The sequence below is a fragment of the Hordeum vulgare genome, chromosome 6H (genome assembly GCF_904849725.1).
Source record: "Hordeum vulgare subsp. vulgare chromosome 6H, MorexV3_pseudomolecules_assembly, whole genome shotgun sequence".
NCBI classification, from domain to species: domain Eukaryota; kingdom Viridiplantae; phylum Streptophyta; class Magnoliopsida; order Poales; family Poaceae; genus Hordeum; species Hordeum vulgare.
In genome coordinates, this window is record NC_058523.1 from 511,276,996 (window position 1) to 511,296,227 (window position 19,232).

Here is a 19,232-nt window from a genome sequence, read left to right on the forward strand (position 1 = left end):
CCATTAAAGGAAACTACGTAAGAACTGCCTTATGTGACCTTGGAGTCGGTGTTAGTGTTATGCCGCTCTCTCTTTATCGTAGACTTGAATTGGATAAGTTGACACCCACTGAAATTTCTCTGCAAATGGCCGACAAATCAACTGCTTTCCCTATCGGCATTTGCGAGGATGTGCCTGTTGTGGTTGCTAACACCACTATCTTAACAGACTTTGTTATCTTGGATATTCCTGAGGACGATGCCATGGTTGTCATCCTCAGAAGACCATTTTTAAACACTGCAGGGGCTGTTATAGATTGCAACAAAGGCAATGTAACTTTCCATGTCAACGGTAATGAGCACACAGTGCACTTTCCAAAGAAACGATATCAAGTACATTGCATCAATGCTATCGAGAAGACTTCATCGATTCTCATTGGGAGCTTTGAATTCCCTATTCCTCGTGTCAAGATGAAGTATGATTTGCTTGTTGGGGAGATAATATCCCCATTGAGGTGACTTAGTGGCTATTCGAAAATTCTCCGTTCTCTCTTGCGATTCGAGAAAGTTTTGTCGTAAGGACTTTGTCAACCCCATTGACGGATTTCTTTCGATGACCATGAAACAGATGAATCAAAGAGTCACATACCTCTGTTTTGAGTTTTCCTTTTTTTTTTGCTTAGAAGAAAAATGATAGAATTAGTTTAGTTTTTCCCTGTTTTCTGTTTTAGCGTCCCGGAGAAAAATACCTCGAAAATAAAAGTTCTCCGATGGTCCTGAAAATTTAGTATGATTTTTTATAGAATTTTTGAAAATTACTGGGCCTGAGAGTTGGCCTGGGGGCCAGACCAGTGGGCCACAAGCCCTGCCATCGCCACCTACCCCCCTGGTGGCGGGGTGCAAGCTTGTGGGGCCCACAGGCACCCCCTCCACTCATTCCAGCTCTCAGCCTCTTCTTCCACCTCCAGAAAAAATTGTTTCACAGCTCAAACCCGTGTTCTTGCTCATTTGGCTGTGATTTTCGATCTCCTTGCTCAAAGCACCATTCTCCGAACCGTTTTGGGGAAATTACTCCTTGGTAAGTGACTCCTCCATTGGTCCAATTAGTTTGTGCTCTAGTGATTTATCCTTCGCGAATTCTTGCTACCTTGGTGACCCTGTTCTTGAGCTAGAAAGGTTGATTTTAGTTTGTCCCAAGTAGTTTTAGCGCGTGATACGGTCTCTAGGCACTAGTAGGAGTAGTTGCTACAAGGTGTGGTGGGTCTTTATTCACTTTTCTCTTGAACTTCAAAAATTTCAGCAAAAGGAAACTATGTTCAGGAGGAAGTTTCATGATGGTTCCTCAAGTAAGAAGGGTCCTCGTCTCTCTTTTCGGGAGCCCGAACCTTTTCAACTAAGGGACGCACCGGTGCAACCATGTGAATGGCCTTCCAATGAGTTCATGATCGAAGCAGGTTTCAAGGATGAGTTTCATGCACTTGTCCGCAATGCCGGGTTAGAAGAATTCCTCTCAGATAAATGTGAATAGTATGCTATGCTCACTGCCTCTTTCGTGCGTAGATTTAATTTTTTAGTTGGTCGTGACTCGTCCATACTGTTTGATCTGTACGATAAATCCTATACCGTGGATCTGGAGGATTTCAATAGGATTTGCAAGATACCCGATGGGGGTAGTGTTAATGATCCTTCTAAGTCTTCGGTCAGAGACTTTGTCTCCAGTATAACTGTTGGAGAAACTAGAGATATCACACAAGCCACCATAGGAAGCATCAATTTCCCTGCCTTGCACTACCTTGCCCTCTTCATAGGTAGGTGCATTAACGGCAAGGGTGCACATTGTCACCTATGCGCTTCTGACCTTAGTATCCTTAAGAGCGCGGTAACAGGTGACATGAGCTTCAATATGGGAGCTATAAGAGCAAGGAGGCTGAATAAAAATGCCAGTGAGGGGGATTTCTTTGGTGGAGTTTATGCTACACGCTTAGCAAATTTTCTTGGAGTTTCCATCCGTCCAGAAGACCCTCCTCTCCGTACAACCTACCTTGATCGTGTCGCTCTAACACGCTACCAGTTCCTTGAGAGAGATCATGGATCCCTCCTATACGGCTTGATATTTAACCGGCAGCGTGTTTTCCATATTACCCTTCCTGCTCCTGCTTTCTTTGACTTTCAGGTAAAACGAAGATACTACATAACCATAGGAGAGGTAGAGGAGTATGAGAGGGAGGCGACGGCTGCTCGACTTCGTGAGGAAACTATTTAGGCAGTGGCTGCAACACTCCCGTATAACACCCATTATGACATTGGGTTTCGCCAGGATCATCCTTGGGAGTAGAACAGGCTAGGCCAAAAGCCTAAGCTTGGGGGAGTACGTGTTCTCACCGACTTTACATTCATGATTATGCTTTCACTTTGTTAGCCGGTGTTCACACTTTGCCGCTGTATTATCCATGCAAGTTTATTTTTTGTTTTCTTGTTTTCTTGTTTTGTGTCCTTTTGAGAAAACCCCAAAAGATTTTTCTTTCTTCTTTTGCTTGTTGGGAGCTTTCCCGTGTAAATAGTTTTCTTTTTCTTTGGGTCAAGGTAGAATATATTGGTTACAATGTTTATTGCTTCTTGCATGCTTACCTATTTAGCTTTCAAAGAGCCATATTACTTTGTCTTCTCCTTTGTGTTTGCCTGCAGATTCATCTTAGTCCAATGCGCTTATTATTGTTCACATCGTTCGATCGTGCAAATGAAAGGCAACAATGATGATATATGATGAAGTGACTGAGACTGAAAAGCTGGTATGAACTCTATCTATTTTGTTTTTGTAAATATGGCTAGCTTGTCGACCTAGATTTAGCTTTATTGTGAGAGAACCATGTTTGCAATGACAACTTAGAGATCATAGTTTCTGATGCCATGCTTATTTAGCTGAGAGCTTATAATGGTTTGTCTTGAATGCCAACATAGATTTTGAGATGACTGTGGTGTAGTATGATAGGATGGTATTCTCCTTTGAATGTTTCAAGTGGCTTGACTTGGCGCATGTTCATACATGTAGTTGAAACAAAATCAACATAGCCTCTATGATGTTCGTGTTCATGGTGATTTATATCCTGTTCATGCTTGCATTCAATATTAATCAAACTCATTGCATCTTGATGACTGTTCTCGCTCTCTAGTTGGTCGCTTCCCAGTCTTTTGCTAGCCTTCACCTGTACTAAGCGGAATACTGCTTGTGCATCCACTTCCATAAACCCAAAAGTTTTTCCATGAGAGTCCACCATACCTACCTATTTGCGGTATCTACCTTCCGTTCCAAGTAAATTTGAATGTGCCATTCTCTAAACTTCAAGAAATAATCTGTTTTGCATGCCCGAACCGCTCATGTGGTGACAGGGGGCTATTGGTATCTTCCATGCTAGGAGTGTTATCCTCGACATGTGTTTATTCACTATCATTCACGAGAAAGGGGTCGGTAATTGGAATGCCCAGTTCCACGCTTAAATCAAAAACATAATTGTAAAACAAGACTCCCCCCGGATTGATGTTAGTATGGACGGTACCCGAGGATTCGCCTAGCCGTGGAGTGTGATTGATTGGTGGTGGGGGAGTTAAAACTTTACTTTTCTGTTTGGGAACCGCCTATAGCATGAGTAGCATGGAATATATTGAGAACTCTTGGTCATTGCGTTGACAATGAAAGCATGCCACACAAAATTATTATCTCTGTTTTCAAAGCTTGAGCTCTAGCACCTCTGCAAATCAATGCTTCCCTCTGCGAAGGGCCTGTCTATTTATTTTCCTATCGAGTCATCCTCCTCTTATACAAGCACCAATTAGAGAGCACCTCTGTCATTTTTATGCTTTGCTTTTGATTGATATTGAGTATGACTATGACTGGATCTTCGTTGCTATGAATTACAATGTTTAGTCATCCCTTGATCTTTGAAAGTGCTCTGCATTTATGTTTTGCGGTCTCAGAAAGAGCTAGCGAGATACCACCTATTCATATTGCTTCATGCTTGTTTTGATTGAAGTGTTGGTATTTGAAACTCATTATTATTTGCTCGTTAGCTGATTATGCCATTGATATTAGTTTACCGTGAGACCTTTGTGTCATTTGCTTATGTGGTTAACTTGTGATCTTGCTGAAATTCTGGTTATGAGTTAGACATAGTTGCAACAACAAGATCAAACAGAGTTTGTCAAAGTTTTTCTTTCTCTCTCAGTTTGTCAACTGAGTTGCTTGAGGACAAGCAAGGTTTTAAGCTTGGGGGAGTTGATACGTCTCCATCGTATCTACTTTTCCAAACTCTTTTGCCCTTGTTTTGGACTCTAATTTGCATGATTTGAATGGCACTAACCTAGACTGACGCTGTTTTCAGCAGAATTGCCTTGGTGTTATTTTTGTGGAGAAATCAAAGTTCTCCAAACGTCCTGAAAATTTACGGGGAGCAGTTTTGGAAAATAAGAAAAATATCTGCGCCAAGTTCCACCTCAGGGGGTGGGCTAGTGGGCCACAAGCCCTGGTTCCTCCACCACCCTCTGGTGGCGGTGGGAAGGCTTGTGGGGTCCACACGGCTCTGTCACCCCCAACCTCAGGTCTATAAGTCCCCTTTCGCCCCAGAAAAAATAAAGAGAGAAGTTTTCGTCGCGTTTGCGATACGGAGGCACCGCCACCACCTGTTCTTCATCTTGAGGGCAGATCTGGAGTCCGTCTTGGGCTGCGGAGAGGGGAAATCGTCGCCATCGTCATCATCAACCTTCTTCCCTCTCCAATTCCATGAAGCTCTTCGTCGTTCGTGAGTAATCTATTCATAGGCTCGCTGGGCGGTGATGAGTAGGATGAGATCTATCATGTAATCGAGTTAGTTTTGATGGGGATTGATCCCTAGTATCCACTATGTTCTGAGATTGATGTTGCTACTACTTTGTCATGCTTAATACTTGTCACTAGGGACCGAGTGCCATCATTTCAGATCTGAAATTATTATGTTGTCACCAATATATGTGTGTTTTAGATCCGATCTTGCAAGTTGTAGTTACCTACTATGTGTTATGATCCGGCAACCCCGGAGTGACAATAACCGGAACCACTCCCAGTGATGACCATAGTTTGAGGAGTTCATGTGTTCACCAAGTGCTAATGCGTTGGTCCGGTTCTTTATTAAAAGGAGAACCTTAATATCCCGTAGTTTCCTTTTGGACCCCGCTGCCATGGGAGGGATGGACAATAGATGGCATGCAAGTTCTTTTCCCTAAGCACGTATGACGACACACGGAATGCATGCCTACATCACGTTGACAAACGGGAGCTAGCCACATATCTCTCCGTGTTATAGCTGTTGCATGATGAATATCATCCAAACAAATCACCGACCCATTGCCTACGAGTTTGTCCTACTGTTGCTACTGCTGTTACTTGTTTTGCTCTGCTGTTGCTACTACTGTTGCTACTATTGTACTTGTCTTGCTCTGCTGCTGTTACAACTGTTGCTACTGCTGTTACTTGTCTTGCTCTGCTGCTACTGTTGCTACTACTGTCGCTTGCTACTCTTGCTACTTGCTACTGGTGTCACTACTGCTTTTCCTTGCCGCTGCTATTGCTCGTTACACCGTCGTTACTCGCTACTTTGCTGTTACTACTTTGCTTGCAGATACTAATCTTTCAGGTGTGGTTGAATCTGACAATTCAACTGCTAATACTTGAGAGTATTCTCTCACCTCCCGTCGTGCGAATCAACAAATTTGGGTCGAATACTCTACCCTCGAAAACTGCTGCGATCCCATGCGCTTGTGGGCCGTCAACAACATTCTTCTAGTTTCTATTGCCAGAGAGTGCTAGCAGCATTCTTCTGGTGCCGTTGCAAAGGGGAAGAACAGTTGGCATCATCCCCTTGTACAATTCCTTTGTGATTTTAAAAATAATGTGCCAAGTAAAGCCTTTACGATTAGTTTGGGTGATAGTTGTTTGATCACGCTGAGAAAAGACAGAAACTTTCTGCTCACGAAATTAATTTTCATTTTATTCTGGAAGAGCTTTTGAGTTGATTCTTTTTGCTGCTGATTTATATGCAAATTTTCCAGGCGTTCGTAGTTTTTCAGATGTTTTGAGATATCAGAAGTATACATAATATACAGATTGCTACAGACTGTTCTGTTTTGACAGATTCTGTTTTCTATGCATTGTTCTCTTATTTTGATGAATCTATGCGTAGTATCGGGGGTATGAACCATGGTGAAGTTGGATTACAGTAGATATAATGCTAATATGAATTTAGAATGAGTTCACAACAGTACTTGAAGTGGTGATTTATTTTATTATACTAACGGATCTCACGAAGTTTTGTTGAGTTTTGTGTGATTGAAGTTTTCAAGTTTTGGGTGAGAGCACGATGGATGAAGGAATAAGGAGAGGCAAGAGCCTAAGTTTGGGGATGCCCGAGGCACCCCAAGGTAATATTCAAGGAAGACTCAAGCGTCTAAGCTTGGGGATGCCCCGGAAGGCATCCCCTCTTTCGTCTACAATCTATTGGTAATTTTACTCACAGCTATATTTTTATTCGTCACATGATATGTGTTTTGCTTGGAGCGTCTTTTGTGTCTATTTTTCCTTTTTATTTTATGCACCATGCTGGTATGAGATAGTCCTTGGTTGGCTTTGTAGAATGCTTCTTGTGCTTGACTTATATCTTTTGAAGTTTGGATTGCCTGTTTCCCTACACATAGAAAACCACCATTTGTAGAATGCTCTTTTGCTTCACTTATATTTGTTAGAGCGGGGCATATCTTTTGTAGAAAGAATTAAACTCTCATGCTTCACGTATACCTATTTAGAGAGTGAACAAGAGTTGGTCATTCACATGGTTAGTCATAAAATCCTACATAAAACTTGTAGATCACTGAATATGATATGTTTGATTCCTTGCAACAGTTTTGCGACATGAATACATGATATTAGAGTCATGCTAGTGAGTAATTGTGTATTTTTAGAAATACTTGTGTTAAGGTTTGTGATTCCCGTAGCATGCACGTATGGCGAACCGTTATGTGATGAAGTCAGAGCATGATTTATTTATTGATTGTCATCCTTTGTGTAGAGGTCGGGATCGCGCGATGGTTAACTCCTACCAACCTTTCCCCTAGGAGCATGCGTGTAGTACCTTGTTTCGATGACTAATAGACTTTTGCAATAAGTATGTGAGTTCTTTTGACTAATGTTGAGTCCATGGATTATACGCACTCTCACCCTTCCACCATTGCTAGCCTCTCTAGTACCGCGCAACTTTCGCCGGTGCATTACACCCACCATATAGCCTCCCTCAAAACAGCCACCATACCTACCTATTATGGCATTTCATAGCCATTCCGAGATATATTGCCATGCAACTACCACCATTCCGTCTCATGACATGTGCCACCACTTCCATATTGCCATTGCATGACCGTAAGATAGCTAGCATGATGTTTCCATGGCTTGTCCATTTTTTATGTCATTGATATGCTAGATCATTGTCACGGTACACTACCGAAGGCACTTCATATAGAGTCGTCATTGCTCTAAGTATTGAGTTGTAAGTGTGATGATCATTATTAATAGAGCATTGTCCCATGTGAGTAAATAAAAGAGGCCAGCGAAGCCCATTTACAAAAAAGAGGCCAAAGATGCCCACCAAAAAAAAGGCCAAAGAGCCCACACAAAAAAGGAGAGAAAAGAGAGAAGGGACAATAGCTACTATCCTCTTTCCACACTTGTGCTTCAAATAGCACTATGATCTTCATGACAGAGAGTCTCCTATGATGTCACTTCCATATATTAGTGGGAAATTTTCATTATATAACTTGGCTTGTATATTCCAATGATGGGCTTCCTCAAAATTGCCCTAGGTCTTCGTGAGCAAGCAAGTTGGGTGCACACCCACTAGTTTCTTTTGTGAGCTTTCATACACTTAGAAGCTCTAGTGCATCCGTTGCATGGCAATCCCTACTCACTCACATTGATATCTATTGATGGGCATCTCCATAGCCCGTTGATACACCTAGTTGATGTGAGACTATCTCCTCCTTTTTGTCTTCTCCACAACCACCATATTCTATTCCACCTATAGTGCTATGTCCATGGCTCACGCTCATGTATTGTGTAAAAGTTGAAAAAGTTTGAGAACACTAAAGTATGAAACAATTGCTTGGCTAAAACCGGGGTTGTGCATGATTTAAATACGTTGTGTGGGGAAGATGGAGCATAGCCTGACTATATGATTTTGTAGGGATAACTTTCTTTGGCCATGATATTTTGAGAAGACACGATTGCTTTGTTAGTATGCTTGAAATATTATTGTCTTTATGTCAAATGATAGACTATTGATTCGAATCACTCGTGTTTTAGTATTCATGCCATGATTAGATTATATGATCAAGATTATGCTAGGTAGCATTCAACATCAAAAGTTATCTTTTTTATCATTTACCTACTCGAGGACGAGCAGGAATTAAGCTTGGGGATGCTGATATGTCTCCGTCGTATCTATAATTATTGATTGTTTCATGCCAATATTCTACAACTTTCATATACTTTTGGCAACTTTTTATACTATTTTCGGGACTAACATATTGCTCCAGTGCCCAGTGCCAGTTCCTGTTTGTTGCATGTTTTTTGTTTCGCAGAATATCCATACCAAACGAAGTCCAAACGTAATTAAAACTTATGGGGATTTTTTTGGAATATTTATGATTTTTGGGAAGAAGAATCAACGCGAGGCGATGCACGGAGTGCCCACAAGCCCTGTCGCCGCGGCCAGAGGTGGGCCCGCGGCAGGCAGGCTTGTGGCCACTCCTTAAGGCGGTTGGAGCCCTTCTTTCGCCGCAAGAAAGATAATGTCCGGAAGAAAATCGTGTTACAATTTCAGCCCAATCGGAGTTACGGATCTCCGGGAATTTAAGAAACAGTGAAACGCAGAATCTGGGAGCGCAGAAACAGAAGGACACAGAGAGATATCCAATCTCGGAGGGGCTCTCGCCCCTCCGCTCCCATGGAGACCATGGACCAGAGGGGAAACCCTTCTCCCATCTAGGGAGGAGTTAAATTAATAAGAAGAAGGAGGGGGGCTCTCTCCCCCTCTCTCCCGGCAGCGCCGGAACGCCGCCCGGGACATCATCGTGTGACGGCGATCTACACCAACACCTCCGTCATCTTCACCAACACCTCCATCATCTTCCCCCATCTATATTCAGCGGTTCACTCTCCCGCAACCCGTTGTACCCTCTACTTGAACATGGTGCTTTATGCTACATATTATTATCCAATGATGTGTTGCTATCTTATGATGTTTGAGTAGATTATCGTTGTCCTATCGGTGATTGATGAATTGCTATGATTGGTTTAATTTGCTTTTGGTTATGTTGTTGTCCTTTGGTGCCCATCATATGATCGCGTGCGTGGATCACACCATAGGGTTAGTTGTATGTTGATAGGACTATGTATTGGCAGGCTAGAGTGACAGAAGCTTCAAACCTAGCATAGAAATTGATGCATATGGGATTGAAGTGGGACCAATATATCTTATTGCTATGGTTGGGTTTTACCTTAATGAACGTTAGTAGTTGCGGACGCTTTCTAATAGTTCCAATCATAAGTGCATAGAATTCCAAGTAAGGGTTGACATGCTAGCAGAGGCCTCTCCCACATGATACTTTTATCGATCTAGTAACGTAGTCAATTGCTTAGGGACAATTCTGCAAATCCTACCACCACTTTTCCACACTCGTTAGATACTCGTAGTTGTTTCTTTATCTAACCAGCCCCTAGTTTTATTTACGTGTTCTTTACTTTCTCGCAAGCCTATCCTATCACTCCTACAAAGTACTTCTAGTTTCATACTTGTTCTAGGTAAAGAGAACGTAAAGTGTGTGTAGAGTTGTATCGGTGGTCGATAGAACTAGAGGGAATATTTGTCCTACCTTTAGCTCCTCGTTGGGTTCGACACTCTTACTTATCGAGAAAGGTTACAATTGATCCCCTATACTTGTGGGTTATCAACGATCCTGCCGGGGAAACTTCCCTCCCAGACGGGGAAATCGCCGCCATCGTCATCACCAACACCCCTCTCATCGGAGGGGACACGTCACCATCAACATCTTCATCAGCACCATCTCATCTCCAAACCCTAGTTCATCTCTTATAACCAATCTCCGTCTCGCGACTCCGATTGGTACTTGTAAGGTTGCTAGTAGTGTTAATTACTCTTTGCAGTTAATGTTAATTGGATTACTTGGTGGAAGAGTTTATGTTCAGATCCTTGATGCTACTCATTACCTCTCTGGTCATGAATATGATTATGCTTTGTGAGTAGTTACTTTTGTTCCTAAGGACATGGGATAAGTCTTGCTATAAGTAGTCATGTGAATTTGGTATTCGTTCGGTAATTTGATTTGTTGTATGTTGTTTTTCCTCTAGTGGTGTTATGTGAACGTGGACTACATAACACTTCACCATTATTTGGGCCTAGAGGAAGGCATTGGCAAGTAGTAAGTAGATGATGGGTTGCTAGAGTGATAGAAGCTTAAACCCTAGTTTATGCGATGCTTCGTAAGGGGCTGATTCGGATCCACTAGTTTAATGTTATGGTTAGACTTTGTCTTAATTCTACTTTCGTAGTTGCGGATTCTTGCGAGAGGGGTTAATCATAAGTGGGATGCTTGTCCAAGTAAGGGCAGTACCCAAGCGCCAGTCCACCCACATATCAAACTATCAAAGTAGCGAACGCGAATCATATGAACATGATGAAAACTAGCTTGACAGAATTTCCCATGTGTCCTCGGGAGCGTTTTTCCTCCTATAAGACTCTGTCCAGGCTCGTCCCTTGCTACAAAAGGGATTGGGCCACTTTGCTGCACCGTTGTTACTTTTGTTACTTGCTACTTGCTACGAATCATCTCACCACACAATTACTTGCTACCGATAATTTCAGTGCTTGCAGATTTTACCTTGCTGAAAACCACTTGTCAGATCCTTCTGCTCCTCGTTGGGTTCGACACTCTTACTTATCAAAAGGACTACGATAGATCCCCTATACTTGTGGGTCATCAGGCCCCAAGTAATACCTACACAAACAATCAAACACTTGCACCCAACGCTATAAAGGGGTTGTCAATCCCTTCAGAGTTATTTGCAAGGATGAGATCTATTAGAGATAGATATGAAAGATTGCAGAAACAAAATTAAATAAATTGCAGCAAAGTATTTTTTGTTTTGTTTTGTTTATAGATCTGAAAATATAATATGGAAAATAGACCCGGGGGCCATAGTTTCACTAGAGGCTTCTCTCATAAAAGAAAATAATACGGTGGGTGAACAAATTACTGTCGAGCAATTGATATAAAAGCGAATAATTATGAAGATATCCAAGGCAATGATTATCCATATAGATCTGAAAATATAATATGGAAAATAGACCCGGGGGCCATAGGTTTCACTAGAGGCTTCTCTCGTAAAGGAAAATAATACGGTGGGTGAACAAATTACTGTCGAGCAATTGATATAAAAGCGAATAATTATGAAGATATCCAATGCAATGATTATCCATATAGGCATCACGTCCGTGTCAAGTAGACCGAAACAATTCTACTTCTACTACTATTACTCCACACATCGATCGACTCCTGCGTGCATCTAGAGTATTAAGTTCATGAAGAATAGAGTATCGCATTAAGTAAGATGACATGATGTAGAGGGATAAACTCAAGCAATATGATTAAAACCCCATCTTTTTATCCTCGATGGAAACAATACAATATGTGCCTCGCTACCCCTACTTTGTCAGTGGGTGAGGATACCGCAAGATTGAACCCAAATCTAAGCACTTCTCCTGTTGCAACAGTTACCAATCTAGTTGGCCAATCCAAACCAATAATTCGAAGAGACTTGCAAAGATATGAAATCATGCATATAAGAATTCAAAAGAGACTCAAATAATATTCATAGATAATCTGAACATAAACTCACAATTCATCGGATCTCGACAAATAGACCACAAAATAGTATTACATCGGATAGATCTCCATGAAGATCATGAAGAACATGGTATTGAAGATCAAAGAGAGAGAAGAAGTCATCTAGCTACTAGATATGGACCCTTAGGTCTATGGTGAACTACTCACACATCATCGGAGGGGCAATGGAGTTGATGTAGATGCCCTCCGTGATCAATTCCCTCTCTGGCAGATTACCGAAAAAGGCTCCCAGATTGGATCTCATAGGAAGAGAGGCTCCCGGCGGCATAAAAGTATTTTTGTGGCTCTTTTTGGCGATACGGGAATATTTGAGAATTTATAGGCCAAAGAATAGGGTTAGGAGACCTGCACGGGGCCCAGAAGCCATGGGGCGCGGCCACCCCCCGAGGGCGCGCCGTGCAGGCTTGTTGCCCTGCCCCCTACTGCAAGTCTCTTGGGTGTCTTCTAGTCCAAGAAAAATCTTTCCGAAGATTTTGTTCCGTTTGGACTCCGTTTAATATTCCTTATCTGCAATACTCAAAAACGTGGAAAAAAAAGAAATTGACACTAGGCTCTAGATTAATAGGTTAGTCCCAAAAATAATATGAAACAACGTATAAATGCATATAAAACATCAAAAATAGATAATATAATAGCATGGAACAATCAAAAATTATAGATACGTTGGAGATGTATCAGAAGACCTGGGTAAAGTTGCTTACATATTTGGCATCAAGATCTATAGAGATAGATCAAGACACGTGATAAGTCTTTCACACAGCACATACCTTGACAAGATTTTGAAAGAGTTCAAAATGGACCAGTCAAAAAGGATTTCTTGGTTATATTGTAAGGTGTGAAGTTGAGTAAGACTCAAAGCTCGATCATGGCATAAGAAAGAGAAAGGACGAAGGTCGTCCCCTATGCCTTAGTCATCGGCTCTATAGTGTATGACATGCTATGTACCGCACGTGATGTGGGCCTTGCCATGAGTCTGGCAATGGGGTACAAGAGTGATACATGAGTGGATCACTGGACAACAGTCAAAATTATCCTTAGTAACTAGAGGACCACGGAAATGTTTCTCGATTATGGAGGTGATAAAGAGTTCGTCGTAAAGGTTTTCCTCGATGCAATCTTTGATACCGATCCGTATGACTCTGAGTAGCAAGGAGTGGTCATTTGTAATAGCTACAAGTGGAGCGTGGTAGCAGCATGTACAGTATGACATATAGATTTGCAAAGTACACATGGATTTGAATGTTGCAAACCCGTTGACTAAAACCTCTCTCACAAGCAAAACATGATCAAACCCGAGAACTTAGTGGGTGTCAATCACATGGTGATGTGAACTAGATTATTGAATCTAGTGCAAGCGGGAGACTGTCGGAAATATGCCCTAGAAGCAATAATAAAGTGATTATTATCATGTTTACTTGTTCATGATAATCGTTTAATATCCATGCTAGAATTCTATTGTCCGGAAACTTAGATACATGTGCGGATACATAAACAACATTGTGTCCCTAGTGAGCCCCTACTAGACTAGCTTGATGATCAAAGATGGTTAAGGTTTCCTAAACAAAGACATCAGTTGTCATATGATAACGGGAACAGGTCATTAGGACAATGATGTGATGGACAAGACCTAATCGTAAGCATAGCATTTGATCGAATCACTTAGTTTGTTGCTACTTCTTTCTTCATGTCAAGTATCTGTTCCTAAGACCATGACATCATACAACTACATGAAACCATAGGAATGCCTTGTGTGTATCAAATGTCACTTCGTAACTGGGTGATCATAAAGGTACTTTGCGCGTATCTTCGAGGGTGTCTGTTGGGTTGGCATGGATCGAGACTCGATTTGTCACTCCGTTTGACAAAGAGGTATCTGTGGGCCCTCTCAGTAATACATAATCACAAGAAGCTTGCAAGCAATGTGATTAAGGAGTTAGTCACGAGATCTGGAATTAGGTAACGAGTAAAGAGACTTTTTGGTAACGATGTTGAACTAGGTATGGAGATACCGACGACTTAATCTCATACCGGTAGACAAAGGGAACTACATACGGGGTCGGGATTGACTGAATCCTTGACATCGTGGTTCGACCAATAAATATATTTGTGGAATATTTAGGAACCAATATGGGCATCCACGTCCCGCTATTGGTTATTCCGCGTAGAGGTGTCTCGGTCATGTCTACATGATTCTCGAACGCGTAGGGTCCACACGCTTAATGTTCGGTGACGCAAGAGTAGTATTGGGACATTCACGTTGGTTACTTTTTGGAGTCCCATATGAGATACGGGATGGCATGAAGAGATCCAGAATGGTTCAGAGGTAAAGATCCATATATACTAAGTCCTAGTTTGGTTGTTGGATAAGTATTGGGCATTACCGGCAACGTACCGGGGTGCCAAAAGGGTTCTGAGGGTCCACCGGGGGGTCCACCTGTCCTGTGGGCCCACATGGGCTGTATGGGTGGATCCCTAGCCAACCTAGGCCAGGGGAACTAGCCCCTAGAGGCACATGGGGCTTTGCGAAGTGCCCCGAAGAGACAAGGCACCCTCGAGGTGCCTTGGAAGAGGGGGCTCCTCCCTTGCTTGTGAAAGGAGGACTCCTTTGTTGCCGCTGGCCCTCCTTGGAGGAGGGACCAAGGTCACGCCTGAAACCTGCCCCTTGCCTCCTATATATAGTATAATAGAGGGGAGGAATGCCAACAACAATTAGAGAGGAGAAGTTGAGGGAGAGCTCCTGCAGCATGACGACGTGGTGGCGGTGGAGCTGTGTGGTTCTCCGGCAGGGCTTCGCCAAACGCTGCGGAGGAGGAAGAAGAGAGGGGTAGGGCTGCGCCTTGGGAGAGATTAATTGTGTGTATCAAAATGGACAAAACCTCAAGTATATATAGGAGGAGGGAGAGGGAGGTCTGCCTTGGCCCCTCCTCCAAGGAGGAGAGGTTCAGCCGAACTAGGGGAGGAGTCCACCTTCCACAAGGGAGGTGGATCCCTTCCTTTTAAACCCCTTTTGCCTTATCTCCTTTATCCCTATCTGCATGGGACTATAGGTAAGGCCTTGGCCAGCCCAATAAGGTCTGGTCCACCTCCTCCAACAGATCATGAACTCCTTTGGTCGTCACACCCTTCCCGTGGGTCCTCCGGCACCCTCCCGGCACTCCCAGTACACTACCGATGAGCCCGAAACTTTTCCGGTGACCAAAACAGGACTTTCTATATATCAATCTTTACCCCCAGACCATTCCAGAGCTCCTCCTGACGTCTGGGATCTCATCCGGGACTCCAAACAACCTTCGGTAACCACATACTATTCCCTTTACAACTCTAGCGTCATCGAACCTTAAGTGTGTAGACCCTACGAGTTCGAGAAACATGCAGACATGACCAAGACATCTCTCCGGCCAATAACCAACAGCGGGATCTGGATATCCATGTTAGCTCCCACATGTTCCACGATGATCTCATCGGATGAATCACGATGTCAAGGATTCAATCAATCCCGTATGCAATTCCCTTTGTCTACCGGTACGATACTTGCCCGAGATTCGATCGTCGGTATCCCTATACCTTGTTCAATCTCGTTACCGACAAGTCTCTTTACTCGTTACGTAACACATCATCTCGTGGCTAACTCCTTAGTCACACTAAGATCAATATGATGATGAACTACCGAGTGGGCCCAGAGATACCTCTCCGTCACACGGAGTGACAAATCCCAGTCTCGATTCGTACAACCCAACAGACACTTTCGGAGATACCCGTAGTGCACCTTTATGATCACCCAGTTACGTTGTGACGTTTGGTACACCCAAAGAACTCCTACGGTATCCGGGAGTTGTACAATCTCATGGTCTAAGGAAATGACACTTGACATTAGAAAAGCTTTAGCAGACGAACAACACGATCTAGCGCTATGCTTAGGATTGGGTCTTGTCCATCACATCATTCCCCAATGATGTGATCCTGTTATAAATGACATTCAATGTCCATGATCAGGAAACCATGCTCATCTATTGATCAACGAGCTAGACAACTAGAGGCTCACTAGGGACACATTGTGATCTATATATTCACACATGTATTACGGTTTCCGGTTAATACAATTATAACATGAATAATAGAAAATTATTATGAACTAGGAAATCTAATAATAACCACTTTATTATTGCCTCTAGGTCATATTTCCAACACTCTCCCACTTGCACTAGAGACAATAATCTAGTTACATTGTGATGAATCGAACACCCATAGAGTTTTGGTGATGATCATGCTTTGCCCTTGGAAGAGGTTTAGTCAACGGGTCTCCGACATTCATATCTGTATGTACTTTACAAATATCTATATCTCCATCGTGGATGTATCCACGAATGGAGTTGAAGCAGCACTTGATGTGCTTGGTCTTCTTGTGAAACCTGGGCTCCTTTGCAATGGCAATAGCTCCAGTGTTATCACAGAACAGAGTCATAGGGCCCGTCGCACTTGGAATCACTCCTAGGTCGGTGATGAACTCCTTCATCCACACTCCTTCCCGTGCTGCTTCCGAAGCAGCGATGTACTCCGCTTCACATGTAGATGCCGCCACGACGCTTTGCTTGCAACTGCACCTGCTAACTGCCCCATTATTCAAAATATATATGTATCCGGTTTGTGACTTGGAGTCATCGGGATCTGTGTCGAAGCTAGCATCGACGTAATCCTTTACGACGAGCTCTTCAGCAGCTCCATGTATGAGAAACATATCTTTAGTCCTCTTTAGGTAATTTAGGATATTCTTGACCGTTGTCGAGTGATCCACTCCTGGATCATTCTGTTACCTCCCTACAAACTTATGGCAAGGTTCACATCAAGTCTGGTACACAGCATGGCATACATAATAGAACCTATGGCTCAACCATAGGGGATGGTACTCATCTTCTCTATATCTTCTGTCGTGGTCGGTCGTTGAGTCGCACTCAACCTCACACCTTGAATACAGGCAAGAACCCCTTCTTAGCCTTCTCCATATTGAATTTCTTCAATATCTTGTCAAGGTATGTGCTCTGTGAAAGACCTATGAGGCGTCTCGATCTATCTCTATAGATCTTGATGCCTAATACGTAAGCAGCTTCTCCAAGGTCCTTCATTGAAAAACTCTTACTCAAGTAGGGCTTTATGCTTTCCAATAGTTCTGTATCATTTCCCATTAACAATATGTCATCTACATATAATATAAGAAATGCTACAGAGCTCCTACTCACTTCCTTGTAAATACAGGCTTCTCCATAAGTCTGTATAAAACCAAACGCTTTGAGCACCTCATCAAAGCAAATGTTCCAAATCCGATATGCTTGCACCAGCCCATAGATGGAGCGTTGGAGCTTGCATACCATGTTAGCATTGCTAGGATCGAAAAAACCTTCTGGTTGTATCATATACAATTCTTCTTTAATAAAGCCGTTCAGGAATGTTGTTTTGACGTCCATTTGCCAGATTTCATAATCATAGAATGCGGCAATTGCTAACATGATTTGGACCGACTTCAGCATCGCTATGGGTGAAAAGGTCTCATCGTAGTCAATCCCTTGAACTTGTCGATAACCCTTAGCGACAATTCGAGCCTTATAGATGGTCACATTACCATCCGCGTCAGTCTTCTTCTTGAAGATCCATTTATTTTCTATGGCTCGCCGATCATCGGGCAAGTCCACCAATGTCCATACTTTGTTCTCATACATGGATCCTATCTCGGATTTCATGGCCTCAAGCCATTTGTTGGAATCCGGGCCCGCCATCGCTTCTTCATAGTTCCAAGGTTCAATGTTGTCTAACAACATGATATCCATGACAGGGTTGTCGTACCACTCTGGTGCGGAGTGTACCCTTGTCGACCTTCGAGGTTCAATAGCAACTTGATCGAAAGTGTCATGATCATCATCATTAACTTCATCTCTCGCCGGTGCAGGCGCCTCAGAAACACTTTCTTGCGTTGCACCACTCTCCCGTTCGAGAGGAGGTACAATTACCTCATCAAGTTCTATTTTCCTCCCACTTACTTCTTTCGAAAGAAACTCTTTCTCTAGAAAGGATCCATTTCTAGCAACAAAGATCTTGCCTTCGGATCTAAGATAGAAGGTGTACCCAATAGTTTCCTTAGGGTATCCTATGTAGACGCTTTTTTCGCTTTGGGTTCGAGCTTCTCTGGTTGAAGTTTCTTCAGATAAGCATCGCAGCCCCAAAATTTCAGGAATGACAGCTTAGGTTTCTTGCCAAACCATAATTCATACAGTGTCGTCTCAACGGATTTAGACGGTGCCCCATTTAAAGTGAATGCGGCAGTTTCCAATGCATAGCCCTGAAATGATAGCGGAAAATTGGTAAGAGACATCATAGATTGTACCATATCTAATAGAGTGCGATTACGGTGTTCAGACACACTGTTACGCTGCAGTGTGCCAAGCAGCGTGAGTTGAGAAACAATTCCACATTTCCTTAGGTGCGTGCCAAACTCGTGACTCAAATATTCTCCTCCACGATCAGATCGTAGAAACTTTATTTTCTTGTCACGTTGATTCTCCACCTCATTCTGAAATTCCTTGAACTTTTCAAAGGTTTCATACTTGTGCTTTATTAAGTAGACATACCCATATCTACTCAAATCATCAGTGAGGGTGAGAACATAACGATAGCCTCTGCGAGCTTCAACACTCATTGGACCGCATACATAGGTATGTATTATTTCCAATAAGTTGGTCGCTCGCTCCATTATTTGGTAGAATGATGTCTTGGTCATCTTGCCCATGAGGCACGGCTCGCATGTGTCAAATGATTCAAATCAAGAGACTCCAAAAGTCCATCAGTATGGAGTTTCTTCATGCGCTTTACGCTCATATGACCAAGACGGCAGTGCCTGATGTCTACTACGCAACCTTCTTCTTGTAGACGTTGTTGGGCCTCCAAGTGTAGAGGTTTGCAGGACAGTAGCAATTTTCCCTCAAGTGGGTGACCTAAGGTTATCAATCAGCGGGAGGCATAGGATGAAGATGATCTCTCTCAAGCAACCCTGCAACCAAATAACAAAGAATCTCTTGTGTCCTCAACACACCCAATACAATGGTAAGTTGTATAGGTGCACTAGTTCAGCGAAGAGATGGTGATACAAGTGCAATATGGATGGTAGATATAGCTTTTTGTAATCTGAAACTACAAAAATAGCAAGGTAACTAATAGTAAAAGTGAGCACGAATAGTATTGCAATGCGTGGAAACAAGGCCTAGGGTA